Source organism: Elephas maximus, chromosome 10 (assembly GCF_024166365.1).
Source record: "Elephas maximus indicus isolate mEleMax1 chromosome 10, mEleMax1 primary haplotype, whole genome shotgun sequence".
Classification (NCBI taxonomy): domain Eukaryota; kingdom Metazoa; phylum Chordata; class Mammalia; order Proboscidea; family Elephantidae; genus Elephas; species Elephas maximus.
Window position 1 is genome coordinate 45,243,113 of NC_064828.1, and position 24,849 is coordinate 45,267,961.

The window sequence follows — 24,849 nt, forward strand, 5'->3', positions numbered from 1 at the left end:
TGGAATGGAGTAATCAAAAATTTGCTCTCCATTAGAAAGACTATGGGCAAGAAACCTACAAATGTAAAGCAGTTTTATCAGTAGTATTACACTGTGGAATAATCTCATAAAGAGTAGTCTGTGGAGAAATTTAAAGCTAGAGTGAGCAATACACTAGGAAAACAAAACCGTGGTGTAAAAGATCAGCAGGAAGTGGGGAGCCGATGCGCTGAAAGGTCTCTTTTGATCTCAGTTTTCTATGATTCCAAACCAAACGTGTCTCCTTTGTGGAGTCTTTCTAAGCAATAACAATTCAAGGTTCACTTGAATGTCAAACATGTAGGCCCTTCTCCCAGGCCTGCCCTCTGCTAAGGGTTTGATGGGTTCAGTGTGTACACACGGCTGTGACTCAGCAGGTTCAGGAAGTAACGACAGAAGACTTCTCAGTTTGTTAGAACTCATCGTCAATGCCTCTTATAACCTAAAAATTTAAACCAAAATGTCTAAAAATGACAAACTTCACTCAGAAAAAATAGGATTCAAAGCATTTTATGATTTATTGACTCAAATTTCAGGAGTTCAAGGGATATGATCAAGTTTGATAATGCTATTACAAGGAGATTCCCCAGGAATCTAGCTTTCTGTCAGAATCATATGCTTTAAAAAATATACAGGCATTTCCAAAAATATACACCCTTATACATGTATATATATATATTTTACAGTCTGGTTCTTTTTAAAAAAATTTTTTTATTGTACTTTAGATGAAAACTAGCTTCTCATTAAACAGTTAGTATACATATTGTTTTGTGACATTGGTCACCAACCCCACCACATATCAACACTCTCCTTTCTTCACCTTGGGTTCCCTTTAAGCAGCTTTCCTGTTCCCTCCTGCTTTCTAGCTCTTGACCCTGGGCTGGTGTGTCACTTGAGTCTCGTTTTGTTTTATGGGCCTGTCTAATCTTTGGCTGAAGGGTAAACCTCAGGAGTGACTCATTACTGAGCTATAACCATATCCGTGGGCCAACTCTGGGGGTTTCTGCAGTCTCTGTCAGGCCAGCAAGTCTGGTCTTTTTTTGTGAATTAGAATTCTGTTCTCCAGCTCTGTCTGGGACCCTGTATTGTGATCCTTGCCAGAGTGGTCAGTGGTAGTAGCCGGGTACCATCTCATTGTACTGGACTCAGTTTGGTGGAGGCCATGGTGGTTTTGGTCCATTAGTCTTTTGGATTAATCTTTCCGTTGTGCCTTTAGTTTTCATCATTCTCCCTTGCTCCTGAAGGGGTGAGACCAGTGGAGATGGCCACTCACAGACTTTGAAGACCCCAGACGCTACTCACCAAGGTAGAATGTAGAACGTTTTCTTTATAAACTATTATACATGTATGTTTTTAAAATTGTCCCTAATAGCCACAAACATGGTATTTATTATGTACACATATGGTTTGTTTCTTGACATTTTATCTTAGATAAATTGACCATCTATCCTACTAAGAAAAAATCAAGTTCAATGAATTACTAAGAAAAAATCAAGTTCAATGAAACTGTAGTAAATTAGACACCAACAAAAAGACAAAGGACGTGAATGTGAATTGAAGTGACGTTAAGGGCTGGATATAGGATGACATCAGCATGTTGGCAAGAAATAGAGATATACAACAAGGCTAGACTGTCTGATGTTCTCACCACGGTAGAACAAATGAAGATGAAGGCAAACACAAAGCTACAGCCATAAATACGACTGTCTAAAACGTGCCCCTCATGATTATTAGTATATTTATTTTCTGGTATAGAGGGAATTATTTAAAGTATACGATTTATCTTTTACCTTCCTCTTTTTTCTTTCTCCTTGGAAACTGTATGGTGCAGTTCTGCTCTGTCCTATAGGGTTGCTATGAGTCAGAATCGACTCGACGACAGTGGGTTTTTTTTTTTTTTTTTTGGTATGCTTTCATCTCTATCAGCCCTATTCTAGCTTTAACCTGCCACCATTCCAGGAGGATTCTGTTGGGACTTGTGTTCTGTAATAAACTACTGTGTGTCTTTCAGGGCTCCTCCTTCCTTAACTAACGTCCTTAACTAAAACTTGGCTTTTCTTTGACCATGACACCCTCCTTATTACTCTCAAAATGGAGGTTATTCTTTCTTCCTATTACAGGTAAGTGTCATGTGTTCCTCCAAAAAAGCAGATTTGGAACAAGGGCTTACATTCATGTAGTTTACTTTGAGGAGTGATCCCAAGGAAAAAGTAGACAACTGGGAAGAGCAAACCCAGAAAGGCAGGAAAGCCAATACAAAGTTATATCATCAAATTGTTTGCTACTCTGTGCAACTGGAGATCAACCCACGTGGGACACTCTGACGAGCCCTGTAGAAAGCACGACAAAACTGTTCGCCTAAGGATGGAAGAGAGAGTATTTATCCAACAGCTACCGTTGGTCAAATATTGCCTCAATGGATGTTAACTCCCTCCATTTTTAGATTGTATGTAAGTGAGTGCCACACTGCATTGTCAGAGAAGCTTTGGGGCAGAAAGCAAGAGGTGAATGGTGCATTTGAGCCAAGATGCTGTCAAGTTACATCTGTGTAAAGCTAGTTGCTACAGAAATACGTGAAGTAAATGGTGGCCCAAGAGGAGTGGTCTACATAAGAAGTATTCTGTACAAGAGGGGATCATTTCCTTATTCTTCACTGTGGAATCCAGTCCCTTATTTTCGTAGCTTTACCAAGTATACAATCCTCTTCTGGAATCCATGACATCTCCCTAAACCACTGTCTCCCTCATCTCAGCTTCCAGCCACCAGGATGCTATCCCAGCCTCCTCAATGATGGTGGCACTAAAGTCTCCATCTACATTTACAACCTGGGCTCTGCCACCATTTTCCATGGCTGTAGTACATGTGGTGACGACCATGTAACTCCCTGGCCTTACAACACCTCATCTTTTCAGTCCTCACATAACTGCAGTTACCCCCAGCATAGCCATATCTGTGGCAACAATATCATCCAGGAATCTATACCTGTGAATTTCAAAAACAGGAATTTATTTATTTACTTTCTGTACACAACCTATCTCTTTCTTCATCCTTTCTGGTCTCCAATTTGTTCTCACTGTGACTTCCAATCCCTTCCTTCTTCCAGCCTGTGTCCTAGAAATTCTGACTTTATTTACCTCTTTACCCAGACTGAACTCCTTGAAATGAACAGCCATGTCAGTAATTTATAGCTTTCCCCAACCTCTCTCTTTGCATCTATCTCTGATGAAAAATTAGCCTACTTCCCTTTGGGGCTAATTTCACCCTTTAACCTATGATATCAAAAGAAATGCAACAGGCTGCCAACCTGAGGTCATTATTCAACTATTGGTCAGCAGTACCAGCAGGTTTGCAGTCTCCCAAGTTTTAAATGGCATTTCTCTTTGGTTTTGTCACCAACCTGCTACACCAATCCATGGTCAACTGCAATACATTCATCTTTTGAAACAAATAGTGTTTTCCTTTCTGTCCTTTTCTGGAGAAGTTCTCACATCCCTCCAGGATCAGAGCTCTAGTCTCCTGGCTGCAGGTCTGCAGGATGCTGTCACTCTCATTACCTCATATCATCCCTTTCAGCACTAACTGAAGGAATGTTCAAGGCTTTAACCTTGGAGTAGTATTCAGGACCTGTATGATCAAGCTGCTCACATACCCACACAAACCTCACACTTCTCCCCAATCTAGGAAGAGTATGTTTCTTATCTCATGCTGTGTCTGTTACTTGTAATGTTTTTTCCTCCCCTTTTAGATTATCCACATTCTACTCATTCTTCACAAATTACATCAGTTTATTTAATCTTTCCTTTCTCCAAATTATTGTATATGCAATCTGTAATATATTTGAGTATATGTTATTTTTATTATTCTCTAATTATTTTCTTTGTGGTTGGGATTTGTCTTTAACAAATCTTTCGTAGTTCTGACAATGGTGACCACTCATTAAGGACTTACTATAAATGTTGTTGACTTCATATCAGTGAGTCAGACTTTTTTTGTTTGAAGGAGGAACCTATAAATGTGCACCTGAATCTCAAATAGCACAAACCAGCACTTCAGAATTCATAATTTGAATGAGTTGGCATAATTAGGATCATTTTCTTGTTATTCTCTGAATGTTGCTTGCGAATGACCTAGCTTCATGGGCATCTTGGACCATGAGAACCATCCCTAAACTTACAGTTCCAGTTAAGTACAGGGCCTAAGTGTTGATCCAAAACTACGTAGATGATGAAATATCATATATGTGAGCTATGTCTACACATAATACATACCCACATTAAAATATGAATATCTGGAAACAGGCTCAACTTTTTTTTTTTTTAACCTTTTATACAGATGTTTGAAAGCAATATTTTGGAATTTAATTTATATATATATATTTTTTTTTAATCATGCAAATCAGAGCTATAAACATAAGAATTTAACTCACAGGTTTTATGTTTATGGAAGTTTAAGAATCATTAGAATAAAAATAATTAAGTGAAAACACCATGTCTCCTTTCCTTCAAAAATTTTTTTCTCTTAAAAAGGACTTTGGTAAACATTGATCTAGCTTAACGTCCAACCTCATGCAAGAATTACCTCTGTAACATCCATGTCAGCCTATGCTTCCACAATGATGCCTTCTGCGAGAGAAAGCTTAGCACCTCATAAGGCAAAGCACTACATTTGGGGAGAGATTTTATCTTTTCAGAGTTTCTTTGTCACTTTATTTTATAGGAGTCGCACAAACTCAAATGCATGGGGCCCAGAAATAAATATAAATGAGTAAAGCAGGCCACATATAAACAATAGGGAGTGGTGGGGACTGTGGTAAACTGGACAGAACAGATTTTGCCTTAAAAGAGTGAGTGCTATTCTGCTCCAGCTGAGTGCTACCATGGGAGTGAGGGGCCAGTGTTGCCAGATCATCCTGTGACTCAAGAGAAGCCAAAAATCCAGGTATTTACGTGAATTCCTCTGACTTTTCAATCTGAGTTGAAATGTTAGATAAAACAAAACGTGTGTGGAGCCAAAACTGGCCTGCAGTCCTTCAGTATTTTAACCTCAGAGTTAAATCCTGCCTTGCAATTTCACTTCTGGAAAAAAAAATCTGTTGAACTTTACATTCCTTTACTAAAAAAAGACAGAAAAAAAAGTCAAATGTCTAAGGTTAACTACTGTTGCCTAACTTATCCCAGTATTCCCTTTGAAATTCCTGGAGACTTTTGAACCCAAAATGCATTTAGATTAAAAAATAAATTACACGTATTATACATATGAGTTAGATTTAGGGGGTTCCTTCATGTAAAAGACTGATTTTATTATGACTGTTTTTGCTCAGTTTTGGCCCATTGCTAATATTTTCAGTTGGAAACCACGCTTAATATCCTCTAGGCCTCTCAACTGCATGTCATAAGCAAATTTGATAAGCATTGCTTCTATGTCATCATTTAGATCATGGATTAAAACTAAGGTGGGCTCTCCTAGGCCAAGATCACTGTCTTATGGTGGTCCATTAGTCCTACTGCTCTGGCCGCCAACCAGCTGGCATGTGTCAGTACACCACCAGGGCTCTTTATGTATCAGTCAATGATCTTTAATGAGTCAACCATTATTGTATCAGCTTCTACCTTCGATCCCTACTGCTGCCATAGTAAAAATACCAGAACAAATTTATTTTCTTATAGTTTTGGAGGCTAAAATTCCAAATCACGGTCTCAGCCATGTCGATTCCTTCTGAGAGTCTCTCTCCTAGTTTCTGGTGTCTGCTGGCAGCTTTGGCGCTCCTTGGTGTTCCCTGGCATCTGTCTTCCCCCTGTGTGTCCCTGTGTTTGTTCTGCTCATTTTATAACTCAGAGATGATTAGGTTTAGGACCAACCCTATTCTGGCCTGACCCCAATGACATAAAAGAAAAACCCCTATTTCCAAACAGGGTCATATTTACAGGTACAAAGGTTAGAATTTCAACACAATATTTTGGAGGACACAATTCAATCCACAACACATCCAAGCTGTACTCCTCTTGCTTGACAAGAAGGGATCAAGGAAGATTTTTTCAAATATCCTTTTAAAACAAACATACAGAACCTAAATTATTTTCCATATTTACCAGCTTAGTTCCATTTAGAAGGGAACCGAGGTCAGTACACCTCAGGGGCTTTATTCATATCATCTTTTGTATGAGAGGTAACCCCTAACAGAACCCCTAAGTAGAATTCCTGGAATAAATGCACTTGATGTCCTCGGGAGCTGTGTGGAGTTCTGTAGCCCTGAATGAGGTTAATTTCATAATAATACCCTTGAGACATCTCTGCATCTATGTTAGCCAGGCTTTAAAAATAAAACAAAACAAAAAAACTGATTAACAATTTTCTTGCATCAGACATACTTCAGAATATTTCCCTTTGATAAATATTTTGGTAACCTTCGAACTTATACAAGAAACAGTAATTTGGTTATATAATCCATTTTTAATCTTGGTAAATGCTGTTTAACTCTAGAGAAAAATCTAAATATCCTTGGCATTCCATATTTATCATTCATTTACACTTGATAAACATTCTATTGTAGTCAAGATTATCTTTCAGAGTAGAGGTTGGAGAAATGTTTCTGTAAAGGGCCAGATAGTAAATATTTTAGGCTTTGTAGGCTGCTTATGGTCTTCGTCACATATTCTTTTTTTTTTCAACACTTAGAAATATTTTAAGAGCTGGTAATTTAATAGAGTAAATACCTCCTTGCCTGTTTTATTTCACTTTTTCCCCTTTATTGTTGATTGTTGTTGTTGCTGTTAAGTGCCTTCGAGTCGGTTCTGATTCATAACGACCCTACGCACAACAGAATAAAACACTGCCGGTCCAGCGCCATCCTTAAAATCGTTGTTATGCTTGAGCCCATGGTTGGCAGCCACCTTGCTGAAGGTCTTCCTCTTTTCCACTGACCCTGTACTTTACCAGGCATGATGTCCTTCTCCAGGGAGGAGAAGGATACTATGTGCAAAGTAGTTTTTAAGTAATAATTCATTAAAAATTCACAACAACCCAGGGAAGTGGGTATTACTGTTGTCTCCTTTTTTTTTTTTAAAGTAGGAAACTAAGTGTAGAGGGGTTAAGTAAGTTGTTCAAGTTCATATAATGATTTCGTTCTTAAAATTGTATCTTACATACAATAAAGGGTGAAAATAAGAGCAAAATGGATACAGGGAGTTATTTGTTTTTATATAAGGTAAAATGGCCTCTTTTGTCATTTTTCTTTCTTTATACCACAGAATGAAACTGCAGATGTGTGTGCTTTCACTGTATTTTGGAACGATAAACTGATATAAAAATATTTTAAATAGCATGCCAAAAATGTCTTCACTGTGCACAAATGGACAAAGTCCAAATGTTAGTCCAAATTCTGTATTATCTACTAATCTTCCCAGAAGGATCTGAAAGATGTTACTGTTTAAGTCACGTAGTTCTTCTGAATAATCTTTTCTTTGTAAACAGTAATCCAAACTCTACATTTTTCCATTTAATGTTCAAGGGAAACTCATTTTTAAGATCATTTGTAATCAGCCTATCTGTCACCTTCTTTTTTTAACCTTTATTTTGCCATTACTTTCTGGTACTGCTAGTTATTTGGCTTGAAACTTGAAAATGCTGTTCATTTTCTTCTTTAACACTGCAATTTCCTCTTTACTGAGGTTTGTGATTCCTCCACGTTTCCTCTAGGATGGAAAATTACAGGGTTTTTTTTTTTTTTTAAGCTGTAATTTTTACATTAACCTTTTTCTTCCTTTAATTGGTGTTTTTCTGTCAGACAATGGTAGGGGGCTGGTGATGGGTGTTATTTATTTTGGGAATCCTGTTTCAGTGATGCTGTTATGAATTACAGTTCAAAATGAAAATGCTCTTTAAGAAGTAAGGGGGAGGGGTACAAAGACTGTTCTGGAATGTCATCACCAAATCAAAAATTAGAGAGAAGTTAGAAGCAGGCAACCAAAGAGTTCCTTCAAATTTAACTATAAAGCTGCATTCAGATCCCTATAAATTCAAGTCTATAAAAATGGCCTGTATTAATTTCCTCCAAAACCAGTTTCCGTGGAGTTGTTTCCAACTCATGGTGGCCTTGTATGTGTCAGAGTAGAACTGTGCTCTATAGGGTTTTCAGTGGCTAATTTTTTCAAAGGAGATTGCCAGACCTTTCTTCTGAGATGACCCTGGGTGGACTCCAACCTCTAACCTTTTGGTTAGCAGCCTAGGAGATTAACCATTTGTACCACCCAGGGACTCCCAGGCCTGCCTTAACAAAGTATCACAAACTAGGTGGCTTATAAGAGCAGACATTTGTTGTCTCTCAGTTCTGGAGGCTAATAGTTCAAATTCAGGGTACTGGCAGGGCCATATTCTCTCCAAAAAGGAAGAAACTTTCTTGTCTCTCCTGACTTCCTTGGCTTGCAGCTATAGCCTAACTCCATCATCATATGGCCATCCCTGGGTAGCGCAAAGGGTTAAGTGTTCAAAGCACCCAAAGATGCCTTGGAAGAAAGCCTGGCCATCTGCTTCCGAGAGGTCACAGACTTGAAAACCCTATGGAATGCAGTTGTACTCTGCACACCTGGGGTCACCATGAGTCAAGATTGACTCCAAGTTAATTAATTAATTTATTTTTTTTTGGTCTCTGTTTCTCTTCTCCTCTTTTATAGGACACTACTTATATTGGATTAGGACTCACTCTACTCCTCTACGACTTCATGTTAATTTAATTGACGTCATCTTCAAAGTCCCTATTCCAAACAAGGTCAGGTAGACAGGTAACAGGGGTTAGGACCTCAACATAAATATTTTTAGAGGATACCATTCAAAGCTGTAACATGCCCCAAGACCACTGAACTTGAAGAATGTTTCCTTCAACATTGGTATGTTACACATTCAAGGGGAAGGACCATGGCTAAGAGGAATTTGCTGTTGTTGTTAGGTCCTGTCCAGTGGATTCCAACTCATGATGACATCAGTGTGTAGAGTAGAGCTGTTCCATAGGATTTTCAAAGCTGTGACCTTTTGGAAGTAGATTCCCAGGTCTGTCTCCGGAGGTACCTGCTGTATAGGTTCAAACTGCCAACCTTTCAGCTAATAGTTGAGTGCTTAACCCTTTGTGGTTAGAATTCCTTTTAATCAAGCAATTCACATTTCTTGTCTTTGTTTCCCTCTCTGTGGGCTACTGTGAAACTATTGCTGTCACCATTAATTGTTGACTCTTCTTGAATGTTTTGTAGTTACATTTTTTATCTCCTCCAAGACCAAAAACCAAACACCAAACCTGTTGCTGTCGAGTCAATTCCGACTCATAGGAACCGTATAGGAAGGAGTAGAACTGCCCCATAGAGTTTCCAAGGAGAGCCTGGTGGATTCAAACTGCTGACCTTTTGGTTAGCAGCCGTAGCTCTTAACCACTATGCCACCAGGGTCTCCTGAAGGAACTTAAAATAGTGCCATTGTGGGGAGGGTTCCCGTCACCTAGAGATGGTTTGTAAATATAAAGCAGTATAAGGAAATAAATCATATGGGATTTAAAACCTAGAATCCTTTTTTAATTTGGTCAAAGAAAATGGGTTGGAGGATTAGATTTAGCTACTATTGTAGTCAATCCACAAATCTTAATTCACTTAAGAAATTTTAGGAATTCTTTCCATCTTGACAAATAATGGCCTCCAATGTTAGTTCTCAAATTTTACATAAATTAAGGTTTAAATAAAACATGCTAAATATGACTCAAAAATTCACTAGAAAATTTGGTTGGTTTTTCCATACAATCACAAATATTCAGTATTTGAATATGTCACAATTTTTTAACCTTTCCCCCACCTGGTTTTCATTGCTTTAAACCTCTGACAGTGTTAGGTAAAAATTTATCTAAGTATTGGTTTTCCTGTCTCAATTTTTTAATTAATAAAGCTGTGTCATTTGTAGCATGATAATCTAATCAATAAGACATACTTCAACCAGATTACAATAATTAGAAGGAATCACTTACAGTAGACTCAACATTAATTTTCATAATGTAATAAATTATGCTGGTAATAGAATACAGTGTACAGGAGATCAGAGCATGGAATGTTTCTACATGATGCTTTTGAATGACCTCTCTTTTAAAAAATTATCTACTTGTCAATTTATTTAAAAATCTAGTTGATTTTGGATTTTACTTTTTTATGCTCAGGGACAAATATTTCACGTCACCTTGTTGTTGCTATTAGGTGCCATCAAGTGGGATCCAACTCATAATGACCGTATGCACAACAGAACAAAACACTGCCCGGTCCTGCACCATCCTCACAATCGTTATGCTTGAGCCTACTGTTGCAGCCACTGTGTCAATCCATCTCGTCGAGGGTCTTTCTCTTTTTCACTGACCTTCAAACTTACCAAGCACAATGCCCTGCTCCAGGGACAGGTCCCTCCTGACACCACGTCCAAAGTATGTGAGACGAAGTTTCACCACCCTTGCTTCTAAGGAGCATCCTGGCTGTACTTCTCCCAAGAGAGGTTTGTTCATTCTTCTGGCAGTCCATGGTATATTCAATATTCTTCACCAACACCATAATTCAAAGGCATCAGCTCTTCTTAGGTCATCCTCATTCATTGTCCAGCTTTCATATGCATATGAGGTGATTGAAAATATCATGCTTGTGAATGGTATGTCACCTTTGCTGGTATTTATTAAGCAGGCTCTACATGCAAGGCCCTGAGCAAGGTAATCAAGTAATTCACTAGAAGCACTGTGTCCAGAGTCCCATGTCAGGATTTGTCCGCTAGGAAATGCTACCAGTCACAACCAGCGGAAACAACCTGAGTACTTTTCCAATTACCACAAACCACTTATTGTACTGAAAGAACTAACCTAACCAGAAATGTATGCAACTATAGAAAGAGAGATGGATCCTTAGAAGGTAGATATGTTGTTTTTTTTTGTTGTTGTTGTTAGTTGCCATCCAGTCCATTCCAACTCACGACGATCCCGTGTGTTGCAGTGTAGGTCTGCATCCAGTAGAATTTTCAAGCCTGTGAATTTTTGCCAGGCCTGTCTTCTGAGGCACCTCTGGGTGGGTTCGAACCACCAACCTTTGGGCTAGTAGTTGAGAGTTTAACTGTTTGTGCCACCTAGGAACAAAATCTTTACACATAGACAATGTTAACCACATGTCAAATACTGGGAAGGGTTTTTAAAACATTTATTGAAGTATACTATACATGCAAAAATCTTTCAGTGGATAGCTCCATGAATTTTCACAAACTGACCGTACTTACATAATCATCACTGAGATTAAGAAATAGAATATTATCAGCACTTCTAAAGATACTCTGTCTCCCACCTCAGGGGTAACCACTTCATATCTTCTAACAACACCGAACAGTTTTTACCTGTTTCGGAACTTTATATAAATTGAAACGTTCTATATGTACTATTTTGTGACTGGCTTCTTATGCTCAACATTTTGTTGGTGAGACTTAGCTATGTTGTATGTAGTTGTGATCTTTCATTCTCATTCCATCATGTGAATATGTCTTTACTTATTTATTCTACTGTTGATAGGCTTTGGAGAGATTTCCGGTTTGGGGATCACGTGGCTAGTGTTGCTGTGAACGTTCTTGCACTTGACTTTTGGTTAATATATGTGTATGTTTCTGTTGGGTATATACCTCCAAGAGGAAATGAGTCATAGGGTATTCATGCATTCAGATTTATTAGAGTCAGTTTTCCAACAGCTTTACCAGTTTATAATCCCATCATCGGCAATTGAGAGTTGATCCACATACCTGCCAACACTCTGTCTTTTCTGTCCTTTCATTTTAGCTATTTAGAGAATACGTAATAGCATCACACTGTGGTTTTACTTTGCATTTTCTTGTGACCACGGTGATAAATGTAAAAGCACATTGTCGCCATCATCAAATCCTCATAATAACTTGTAAACTGGTGTGGAAACTGGGCTTTAGTGGGTTGTGACTTACCCATATTAACTCAGCTTGAATGTGGTAAACCAGGATTAGAAATGGTAGATTTTGCTCATTAACAAGGTATGTAATGATGTAATTTTTAAGTCAGAGGGAGTTTTAAGATTATCCCATTCAAAAGTTTCTCATAGATAAATAAAAATTGCATTTTCTGAAATTCGTCTCTGACACAGACTTGTGTTTTCTTTGGTGGCCTGTGCTCTTTCTGTGCTATGAGTGCTGGTCTACAGCCAGCCTCAACAGCTGGAAGGCTGTCCTTGGTTTTTGACTCATATTCCAATGATCTACTGGATAATTCCACCTGATTATCCACAGGCACCTCAATTAAACACGGCCAAAACCCAACATGTCTCTGCTCTCCACTTCACCAACTCCCATCCCCAGTCCTACCTGCAAACCTGTTCCTCTTCTCATTTTCCTACCTTAGTTAATATCACTTATGTCCACCATTGTCCAGGCTACGTTCCTGTCTCCTTTGCTCCACTGCTATTCTCTCAGTTCAAGCACTTATCACCACACCACTTTCTGTTGGAATCATTTTCTAAAAAAGTCCTTAGCTTCAGTTTCTTCCCACCTCTAGTCTATTCGCCATACTCTCACTGCCCTGGTGGCACAGTGGTTTAGCACTTGACTGCTAACCCAAAGTCAGAGGTTTGAACTGACCAGTTGCTCCACTGGAGAAAGATGGGGCAACCTGTTTCCTTCAAGATTATGGTCTTGGAAACCCTGTGGGGAGGTTCTACACTGTCCTATGGGATCACTATGAGTCGGAATTGACTCAACAGCACACAACCACCACCACAACAGTAACAATAACCCATCATGATATAATAATGGCACAATCTTGCTAAAGCAAAACAATATATACCTTTGATGACTCCCCATAACAATGAGATAAAATGCAAATTCCTTGAGTTTGTGTTCAAGGTCCTTAAAATCTGACTCCTGCGTAACTTGCAAACCTGAGTCTTTCTGTTACTCATTTTGCTTTGCTACTTCACGTCCCACCATGGACCCTGACTGCTCTCTAACCACGCTCCATTCCCTGCATGAGATAAATGTGTTCCCACACCTACTAGAAGCTATTGGTCTGGAATGCCTTTTTCTTGTACACCTGTTAAATTTCTATGGATTTTTACCTCCGTGAAGTCTTCTGTCATCCACTCTTCTACTCACCAAGGATAGGGCCTGAGTCTATTCATCTCCATATCCCTGCACGGAACATGGGTGCTCAGTGAATTCCTCTTTAATGTATTAAAGAATTATTGAATCATAGGAGGCAAAAATCAGGCTTCCTTAGTAAAAGATACTATGTTTCTCCTTTCCTATTAACATGCTCAAGTTTTGTTTCTTTGCTTTTCTCATCATCAGTATATTTTCATTAGATGTTTTCAAAGAAAGCACTTTCGTATACACTTTAGGTGCTATCTATTTGTAATTATGACATCGTGAATATGAAGATTTGCCTGGGACTTCTTGAGAGTGAACGATAGGCTTTAAATTGAAGTTTATAGACTAATTTCCAGAAATATTTACTTTAAAAAAAAGAAGCCCAGAGTGTTGTCAAACGGAGTGTGAGCTGTGGAGTAAAAACACGCTCTTTATTATTTCTCTTCAATTTTGGTCTGCTCCTCTCTGTTTCCATTTTGCAGTGGGTAAAACTCATACCATAAGTTAATTATGTGGTTGGTGCATGTGACTGATCATAATGTTGCTTTCAGAAAAATCTGGAAAATATCCCAAAATTAGGTTTATGAAAAAACCCAAATAAATTTTAAAAATATAATGCCCAGGTAAATCATTTGAAAGGCTACAAATAAATCGTCTCTGGAATATAAAGCCCCAAGTCATTTATAGGTCCTTTTCTAGAAAATAAAAGATTATAGAAGAATCAGTTGCTCATAAATGTATAAATTCTCCACCTTCTCCTTAAGCTATTTTATATGGACACAATCATCACTCACAAATTTAGCTTTTCATTTAACTAACCTTTAAAATCTAAGATGCTGATTTTTTTTTTAACGCTGCAATATAAAAACACATTATAAAAATAAAGACAGTGGCAATCTCAAGACAGAAAAGTCTCCCTCAAGTTCTTTGCAACAATTAAATAAATAACACTGCACTAGAAAAAGTTAATTTTAATTTAAAAAAATGACTTTCCCCTTGCAACATCCCCAATTTTACAAATAACATTTTAAAGAAGAGAAATGCACTTAACAAAGGGAAGGATTTTCCGGCAAATCACAAAAAGAAAAATTAATAAGGATTGAACATTGTTCATACTTTGTTCAAAAGTAGGTTTTTAAAAATTTTGTCCTCACTTAAGTAATGCTAAATTATAGTATGATACCATGTTAGTAACTACTCCAAAAACCACATTATCCCGGATGAATGCTAAATTAGCATTAGCTGGCTGCTATCGTCTATATATTAATTTTTTTTTCTGTTTCTGCAAGTTCTATGAATTTAAACATTGCATAATCTTCCTCTTCTGTCAGAGGACATAGGGTGTCACAGTGAAAAGAATTGTGTCCTAGAAAACCACAGACTTAGAATCAAAATGTGATTTGGCTCTGTGACTTTCGACGGGCCACTTAGTCTCCACTCACTCTTCTTTAAAGGGATTGAAGAGGTTGTGTAAGGTCTTTTCTAGCTCTAACATAAAATGACTCTCCTCTGGGCCTATATTAAAGAGGATTATGCCTTCTAACATACCACCGTTCCAGACTCAGCTCTTTCTCTACCACTTTTACATCGAGACTCTTCTAGTTGGAAGTGACTAAACCACTCTCAAACAGCCTTAAGTCAAAGAGCACTCTACTGCCCGCATAACTGAGAAGTCCAGGAGAGGATCTAGATCTTGAAGTCTGGTGCGATTCAAGGTCTCCAAATGTTTCATCACAATCCAGTTTCTTAAGTTCTACTTTCGTTTGCCTTGGCTTCATTGGTGGATTGTCTTCATGCGGTATTCCCTGGCAACTCCAGGCAGGCTAACCTCATCTTTACAATAACAACACTGGTGAGAAAAAGAGCATATTTCCAATGGAAGTCTGGGGTAGCCAGGTCTGAGTCATTCGCCCTTTCTTGGAGCTGATGGGGATGAGTGATGACGGGCGTGGGGGAGCATCTCCACTTGAACAGAGAGTGGTCTGCAAAGGAAAACTGAGTTACTGTTCCCATAACAGTGGCAATAGATGCTGAACAGACTAAAGCAATACATATTCCTGCTACTTTGCAATTTGGTTCTTTGAGAGTACAAGGCCAACACCTTGGACAGCAAGACCATATTTATTCACCTTCATAACTCATGCCACCCCTACTACTGTCCTTTGAAAAGATGGAAATAAATGTTTGTTAATTAAACAACTGTGGCAGCCTTGGAGGTGCAACACCAAATTACTTTTCAAGAAAGAACTTGCCATTCAGCTCTGACAAGTGCAATTAGCTGACAGGCAGTTGCAGGACTTTAGAATCCACAACAGCATTTCAGCCAAGGCCACATTATTCCTGAACAGCCCCTTGTCGATGTCTGAGTGTGGTTAGGTTCTGGGGCCTGGCCATTTCTGCCTGCTGTTGGGCTTCTCAGTGGGCAATCTTTGACTTGGAGCTCCCTATTGGGTTGGCCAAGACTGTCACTTCTGCATCATAGTCTGAGGCTTTCCCAATTTACTTCTTCCCACTTTCCTTTCAAGCTGTCAGATCTGCATCATAGTCTGAAAGCCTTCCCTATCCAAACTTGCTTCCTTTCCCTTCATCTTTCACAGCAGTCATCCCCCTCCCAATAAGCCTCTTACACTCCTAACTCCATCTTAGCATCTGCCTCTTAGAGGATCCAAACTCTCATAAGCTGGGCCTTGGGGCCTGGATCATTCACCACCATCAGGCAATGAGGATCTTATCCTGGGTGATAAGTGGCCACACATAGGTTCTAGCACAAGGTGGCAACCCCATTGCTAGAACTTACACACGTGGTAACCTAGAGCAATGGTGCTGTAGAGGGGGAACACTCTGGTTGCTACGATAAGTCAGGACTTTCAAAAGTGCTGAGTAGGCGGTGGATGGAGAATAATGCATACAATTTCAATGAATTTGACTTGCTGTTATTAGATTGAATTGAAACCCTGAAAAAGGATAATAAAAAGCTAAAGGTAGTTAACAACTAAAAACTAAGTGAGAACTTCAGAGGCCCCTGGAAACTTTAAAAGCAGCCATTCTCTTCAGCAGTGGGAAAGCACAGAAAGCTGAAAACCACTTGAATCACTGAGCTTCAGAGACAATTAAATGCTCAGCAGAGGCAGTTCTACTAATTAGGGCACTGGCTGGGAAAATCTGGAAGCTTAACATATGCAATAACATCTAAAAGGGCATCCCTAAAAATTTTGGCTCCTTACTTTTATCTGGACTTTCAGAGCCTGAGAAGGTAGCCCACTTATCTATTGAAGAGCTAGTATTCTCCCCATTTAGGGAGACACTGCAGGGGTTCCTTCCCAGCAAGGCAACAGGATTTCCTCTTAGGATCTGCCTCCATCTTCTGTTGTGGCCGCCATATTGATAACTAGGGTTAAGTCTCAGTATAACTCAACTGGTAGTGTGCTGGGCCTAATAATAGAGAGAGCAACTTTATCCCAAAGTTGCTACAATAAGAATACCCCTAATTTGGATTTTGAGGGTGCTTGATTTTTTTTTTTTTTTTGATAAAGGGACCAGAACATAAGCCTGGAGAAAGGAAAGTTTATTGGTTTGGGGGCATTCTCTTGTAATACAGGATTTAGCACCCTTGTGAGGATCTCAGGTGATGGTCCAAAGTTACTGGAAGCCTGGAGAGAGTGATGGCCCATACTGAGCAAGGTAGGAATGCCTGAATCACAGTGGTAGACAATTGAGAAAGAAATTAAAATGCCCAGGAAAGTGGACTAGCTGAAGTGGCTATATAAGGTGAGACCAGAGAATTTTGTTCAGTAGGAAGGCCCAAAGGGCACACTATTCACTAAGGCCATTCAGAACACTCTGGTGAGAGGGGTACCAGTATCAATAAGAAGTTCAGTGGTGGTTCTGCTCTGTAGGCCAGGGCTGATGACAGGAGAAACTGTCACACAGCTTGGCTTATTGATAGCCAAGGGGATGACAAGGCCCTGAAGCAGTACAGGGCAGTCAGCAGGAGGTTGCAATTAGCATAAAGACTGGAAAAGTCAGAGTGGCAGCCAAGGTGGTGAGGCCTGCAAAGAGCTGTGTAGATTGTTGATGGAACAGCAGCCTCCTTAAAGGAAAAATGGATGAGCATATAGCAAGGGTACTGCTTTATATAATCAAAAGAAAGCAAGAATAGATGAGCACGGGGGCTGAGAGAGGTCACTCCAATAAAAAGTCACAATCCCTTGCCCAGTTCCACTCCCTGGTCTGGTCTCTGGATCTCCTAGAAGGAAGAACCCTGCAAGTATATATAGTAAAGACTTTCACAATCCTTCCCCAAAGGGACCTGTGACCACTTACTTGAGTGATCGGACACTGTATACTGGAAAAAGGAGAATACTAGATATTCTGAGGACTATTGGACACAGGGTCTAAAAAAAAGGTCTAAGCTGACATTAATATCCAAAGACCCGAAGTGACATCATGGGGCCCCTATTAAAGCAGAAGCCTAAGGTAGCCAGGTAATAAATGAAGTTCTGGCCAATGTCTGGCTCCCAGGGGTCCACTAGGTCTGTGGATCTACCCCACAGTTATTTCCTAGTCCTGAACGTATAATTGGAATTGACATACTTGGCAGATGGAGTAATCCCCGCACTGATTGCTTGGCTTGTGGACAAAGAAATATAGTAGGGAAGGCAAGGAGAAGCCTCTAAAACTGTCTGTTCTTGCCCCAACCCCAACCAAGATGGTAAAAATATCATATCCTGGGGGAGGTGGTAAAGCTTAGTGCCACCCTTAAGGATGGCAAAGATATAGTGGTGGTGGTACCATTTATAATTCCACTTAATTTACCAGTCTAGATCCTGCAAAACTAGATGGAGCTGGAGAATGACTGTAGAATATTGCAGCTGCCTTGCCAGATATGTCATTTTTGCTAAGATAGATTAATATGGCCTCGGGTACATGATATTCAGCTTTTGATTTGGCAAATGTGTTTTTTTCAATCCTAATCAAGAAAGGGGAACAGAAGAAGTTCACATCCACATGGTGTGAACAACAATATACATTCACGGTTTTGCACCAGGGCTATGTCAGTTGCCATAACATAGTCTTAAGAGATCTGAATCATCTGAATAGCCCTCATGGGGTTTGCCTATGAAAATTACATTCATCCATTGCATTGATAATATGTTCATCAGGAAGCTTGGGTAAAAAATGGATAACATACTATAAAACCTTGGTAAGGCACCATAGGTAGTCCAGAGGGAAGGAAATAAACCCTATGAGGATTCAGTAAATATTTTAGCAGTCAGGAACATGCTGGGACACTCCCTTCAGAGTTGAAGGCAAACTGATGCAAAATGCTTGGAAAATTTCTTTGGGTTCTGGAAGCAACACTTTTTATACCTAGGAATACTGCTTCAGGTCCACACACCAGGTGACAGGTTCTGTAGCAGGTCCAGACTGCATGTGTAAGCAGCCATGCAGCCTGGACCTTATGATGAGGAAGACTGTATTATTTTGGAGGTGTCCGTGGTAGAAAAAGACGCCACTCTACAATGGTAGAGTTCATGGCAAACTCCAGTGGGAGAATCACTTCGGAATCCTAAGGTTCTAAAGCAAATCCAAGCCATCTGCAGCAGGGTAATACACATTTTTGAAAAACCGTGAAGACCAGCAGAGGTGATAGCTGAGGGCAAGGAGAATTTAGAATGAGAATAGAGGAAGGAGATGATGAGTATCAGTTACAAGAAGGATTGTGCTCTGTCAAAGAAAGGCCCACGAGAATACTGGAGGCACTGCTCCTGATTGTGTATGGAGAAGTAGGTCCATGTGACACAGGGGTGGCCTGTGGCAGCCATGGGGGTGCACTTCTTGAATCTCCCTTCAAGAAAGAACTTGCCCTTCAGCTCCATTAGTGCAGATAACTGACGGTTTCCAGCTGCAGTGCCTTCGAAGTGTGTCATGACTTTTGAACCAAGGCTATGCTTTTCCCTGATTGTCCTCAATGCCTGAGCGTGGCAGTGATACCAGGGCTTGGTCACTCTGCCCATTGTAGGGTTCTTCTAACATGTAATCTATCTCCCCGCTGGGCTGAGGGAGGCTTTTCAGATTTGTTCCATAGTCTAAGGCTCTCCCTATGCAATCCTGCCACCTGCCCCCTTTCCTTTCACAAATGTCACATCTATATTAGGCTTTCCTTGATAAATCCTGGATCCCTGGTGGTGCAGTGGTTAAGAGCTCATTTGCTAACCAAAAGGTTGGCAGTTCCAACTCACCAGCCATTCCTCGGAAACTACAGGACAGTTCTACTCTGTCCTAAAGGGGTGCTATGAGTTGAAATTGACTTGATGGCACCGGGGTTTTTCGTTTTCTGTTTGTTCAGACAAATCCTACTTCCTTCTTTTTATCTTTCACAATTATTACTATCTTCACACACACACCTTAAACTTCGTGTATCCAATTTTCATCTCAGCATTTACTTCTCATTCACAATAATTGCTGAATAACTTGATAAAGTTCTGATTTTTACTAAAAGTTTACATTGACCACTGGCTCCAAGTGCACCTGAAATTTTGTCCAGCTTAGTTCCTGGAAATTGTTCACCAGTTCCCCTTTCCAGTAAATCAGTAACACCAGAAACTTGGCTTCAATGACTTTCACTTTAGCCTCATTTCTCAAAACAGCAGTGCACTCCATAGCTTTACGTGAACAGGAAGACTGATAAGTTAATCTTCAGGAGTCCTCTTTCTACTACTTTTTACATTTGTATGAAAACGAAATTTCGTCTTCTTTGCTCCTTTTCAGTTATATCTTGCAATAGGTCAGACGACATCCTGATTTGACAGTGAGAAGGGCATCTATACCAGAGAAGGGCAAGTTTACCTGTAGGAAATGCGTGCTACTTTTAATGTTAAGGAAACCCTGGTGGCATAGTGGTTAAGTGCTATGGCTGTTAACCAAAAGGTCGGCAGCTCAAATCCACCAGGTGCTTCTTGGACACTCTATGAGGCGGTTCTACTCTGTCCTATATGGTCGCTATGAGTCGGAATCGACTCAACGGCAACGGGTTTTGTTTTGTGTTGTTTTATGTTAAGCATATATATATATATTTTTTGCATCTTTATGTCATATGCCTCCCATGTTACTCAGAAGTTAAATTCTCCAAATATTGTGATTATTAAATGATTTGTTAGTTTCTTCTTCTCTCTCAAAGTTAGCTCTGTAAGAACCTTGAAGACATTTTCTTTCACTGACACTTAGGGAACACTGATTTTCTTACTTTCTTATTTTTTTCCTGTAGTTCTAGTTTCTTCCATTGCTTTTATTAAGCCATCTTTGAGTTCAGAAGGCTGATTTTTTTTTTTTTTTAAGAAAGCTTGCCTACCAGCTGGTTTTAAATTTTTCCCCAAGCACTCAACAGTCTAATCTTTTTCCCATTTAAAATGAGAATGAGTTTAGCAAGAAATTGGCTTGATGTGAGGACAGGAGCTTCGGGAAGCTCTAATCTCAGTGACAGCCTTAACAAACCAATCCTGCTCTCTGGCCTCCTACACATTGAACAGGACCCGTTCTTCTGGCCCTCCAGGTAGGAAAGCAAGCCTCTAAAGCATGTTTGTGGAAGCTCTGTATTTACTCTTCCTTTTGGTTTGCTCCTCTGTACTTTCAGGATCCTGGGTCTTTGCAATATATTTCATACCCTTTTAGAAGCAGAAGAAGTTGGAATGGGGCTTGGACTCTTGTTGCTTTTAAAATATTTGCTCTGGTTTCAGTACCACTGAAGCTCCCAAATTGGTGATATTAGAAATTTCTTAAAATTTGGGGCTTCTAAGGGACTATCTTGTTTTGTCTTTTCCCTTTACATAGGAAGAAACCAATGATATACATGGTGTAGCCTAAGGAGAGAGTCTTGCCTCAGAGAAAATAGCATTATAATTATCTGTAACAATGCTTATTGGTTACTAATGATTATCCGTGCCAGGGGCTCTCATACTTTATGGTACATCATAATCACATGGTTAAAACACAGATTGTTGGGCCCTATTCGTAGAATTGGAAACCCTGGTGGCATAGTGGTTAAGTACTATGGCTGCTAATCAAGAGGTCGGCAGTTCGAAGCCGCCAGGTACTCCCTGGAAACTCTGTCCTATAGGGTCTATTCTGTCCTATAGGGTCACTGTGAGTTGGACTCGAAGGCAGTGGGTTTGGTTTTGGGTTTATTCTTAGAATTTTTTATTCAGTAGGTGGGGCCCAAGAATTTGCATTTCTAACGAGTTTTCAGGTGATGCTAATGATGCTGGTCTGGGGACTACACTTTGAGAAGAACTAATCTATACCCTTGCTATCATTAAACCCGTTGCTGTCCGGTCAATTCCAACTCATAGTGACCCTATAGGACGGAGTAGAACTGCTCCACAGGGTTCCAAGGGATGCCTGGTGGATTCGAACTGCAGGCCTTTTGGTTAGCAGCTGTAGCTCTTAACCACTACACCACCAGGGTTTCCTTTGCTGTAATTACACAACAGAAGAAAAGAAGCTAAAGTTTCTATGAGCATCACTAGTTGTACTAGAGTGTTATGACCAATTTAATTATAACTGAATGGACTTAATAGGGAAAGTATAAAAGCCTGATTTATTTTAGGAAAAGTAATAGTTAAGATGTAAAAACTGTCATTTTTCTTCTTTATCTGATAAGTGGTGTTACATTCATTTGCTTATTACAGAAGTATATGTGCGGAGTTATTTGAAAAACAGTAGTTAGCAACTAAAATACATAACCTATGATGACGACTCTTTAGTTATCCCAAATATTTACTGGTATCTGTTAAAATTTATGAAGTTTTCCCATCTGTAAACATGGAGCTAATAATATGTACTTTATAGGGTTGTTATGAAAGTTAAAAGATAGAATATGTATAGAATCCTAACACAGTGCCTGGCTCTTGGAAGGATGATCAGATTTTACCGATTTCAATACCATTAATTCTTTGTGGGTATATTTTAAAATGTATATATTTAAAATGCATATATATACATATGTATGTATATATATACCAAAAACCAAACCAAACCCAGTGCCTTCGAGTCAATTCTGACTCATAGCGATCCTATAGGACAGAGTAGAACTGCCCCATAGAGTTTCCAAGGAGCGCCTGGTGGATTTGAACTGCCGACTCTTTGGTTAGCAGCCATAGCACTTAACCACTATGCCACCAGGGTTTCCATATATATATATATGTATTTTTCTTTCTAGAGCCCTGGTGGCATAGTAGTTAAAGAGTTCAGCTGCTACCCAAAAGGTCAGCAATTCAAATCCACCAGCCACTCCTTGGAAACCCTATGGGGCAGTTCTACTTTGTCCTACAGAGTCGCTATGAGTCGGAATCGCCTTGACCGCAAAGGTGTTTTTTTTTTTTTAATGATTATAATCAATTAGTGTACTTTACTTTTATGTAATACTCAATATTTCTTCTTAGAAAAATTAAAAAATGAGGAAATCATGATAATCCAAGATCTCTGGCAACAAAGAAATTTCCAAGTGAAAATATGTTGTATCACTCTTCAAAATCAAACAAAAGACTGGCAAAACTTTGAAATTGGAAAAATTGATTTACATTTTTCCCTCATCTATTGGGTATAATAAGTTACAATTATCAATGAATCCTTCTTAATTTTCAGTTTTCTTTGGCTATAAGCACACAAATCACTTTTTAGGGAAGGGTCATTTTTTTCGGTTAAAATTAGTAGCATTAAAACAGTTATGTTAGTGTCTTAGCTTTGTGCAAAGGTGCACAGATGATGTTTTTCTGCTAATACATCCTTCCTTGATTCCACTGAGACACAAACACTGAAATAGTCTAAGTAGATACATCAGCTGAGAAGCTTCTTCTAGAACTTTTATCAAGTGTATATCTAATTTTTATTTTTTATATCTAATAGTTGGGATATGAATATTGGACAAGATTATTTAAAATTCTATATTAAATATGGTTTATTGTCTCTTTGAGATATATCTTTGATTATCCCTGGGTGGCACAAACAATTAAACTCTTGACTACTAGCCAAAAGGTTGGTTGTTTGAACCCATCCAAAGGTACCTAGAAGATAAGTCTAGTGATTTGCTTTCTAAAGGTTACAGACTTGAAAACCCTATGGAGCAGTTCTACTCTGCACTCATGGGTTTTCAGTAGTTGGAACGGACTCAATGGCAACTAAAACAGCGGTAGCAATTAATGATCCAACTTTAAAAGGTTGAGATACTCTCCTATTTGGTCTGTATCCTGAGCAGCTGTCCAGGGTACTTAAATAAAAGTAATTACTGTAAATACTTAAATTACAGATTTTCTCTCATTTTCCTTTGGATTGTAGGTTTTGAGAAAGTTAAGATGCTTTGCATAATATCTCAGTTTCTTTTTCCTTTTAAAATAAGAGTTTGAAATTCTCCTACCTTAGAACAGTGATTAAAAAAAAAAACCCCTATCTTTAGTTGCGTGTGTAAACCATGATAAAAAGATTTCACAACCCTTTGAAAATACTGTTGTAATGTATTGTTTTGCTTATTGCGTAGTGGTCCTAAGTGTGGCACCCAGATCAGCTGCATCAGCATCCTGGAAGAATTTCGTAGAAATGCAAATTATCAGCCTCATCCCTGCACCTACTGAATAATATCCTGTGGAGGTATGCCCCAACACCCTGTGTTTTAACAAGCCCTTCTTATGATTCTGGTGTACATTTAAGTTTGAGAATTACTCCTCTAGGTGAAGGGGCCTATAGTTTAATAAAAACAGAATGGTTGACTCAGCGCAGAGCTTAATAAAACTATTCGTTTGATTTGGTGTGTGATTAGGTTTATACAATATCCTATCCTACTGAAAATGAAACACTCAGGTTAAAAACTCATCTAGCTTAAGAGAATGAAAAGACAAGCCACAGGCCAGGAAAAAATCTTTATAAAGCACATATCTGATAAAGGACTCGTATCCAAGAGATGCAAAGAACTCTTAACACTCTACAATAAGAAAATAAAACAACTCAATTAAAAAAATGGGCAGAAGATCTGAACAGATGCCTCACCGAAGAAGACATACAGATGGCAAGTAAGTACATCAAAGATGATCATCGTCATATATCATTAGGAAATTGCAAATTAAAACAATGAGATACCACTCCATACCTATTTAAAAAAAAAAAGAGTGCTAGGGTTTCCTAGGAGTGCCTGGCGGACTTGAACTGCCGACCATTTGGTTATCAGCCATAGCACTTAGCCGCTATGCCACCCGGGTTTCCATACCTATTAGAATGGCTAAAATTCAAAACACAGACAATGCTAAATGCTGGCGAGGATATGGAGCAAGAGGAGCCTCATTCGTTGCTGACGGGAAAGCAAAACAGTGTAGCCACTTTGGAAGATGATCTGGTAGTTACTTACAAAGCTAAACATAGGCTTACCATACAATCCAGTAGCTACACTACTGGTTATTTACCCAAATGAATTGAAAACTTAAGTCCACACAAAACTTGCACAGGAATGTTTATAGCAGCTTTATTTATCATTGCCAAAACCTAGAAACAACCAAGACATCCATCAGTGGGTAAATGAAAAAACAAACTGCGGTGCATCCATACAAGGGAGTATTGTTGTTGTTAGTTGCCGACAAGTATAGTAACACTTGTCACACTACTAAAAGGCATGGAGAAAACTTAAATACATATTGCTAA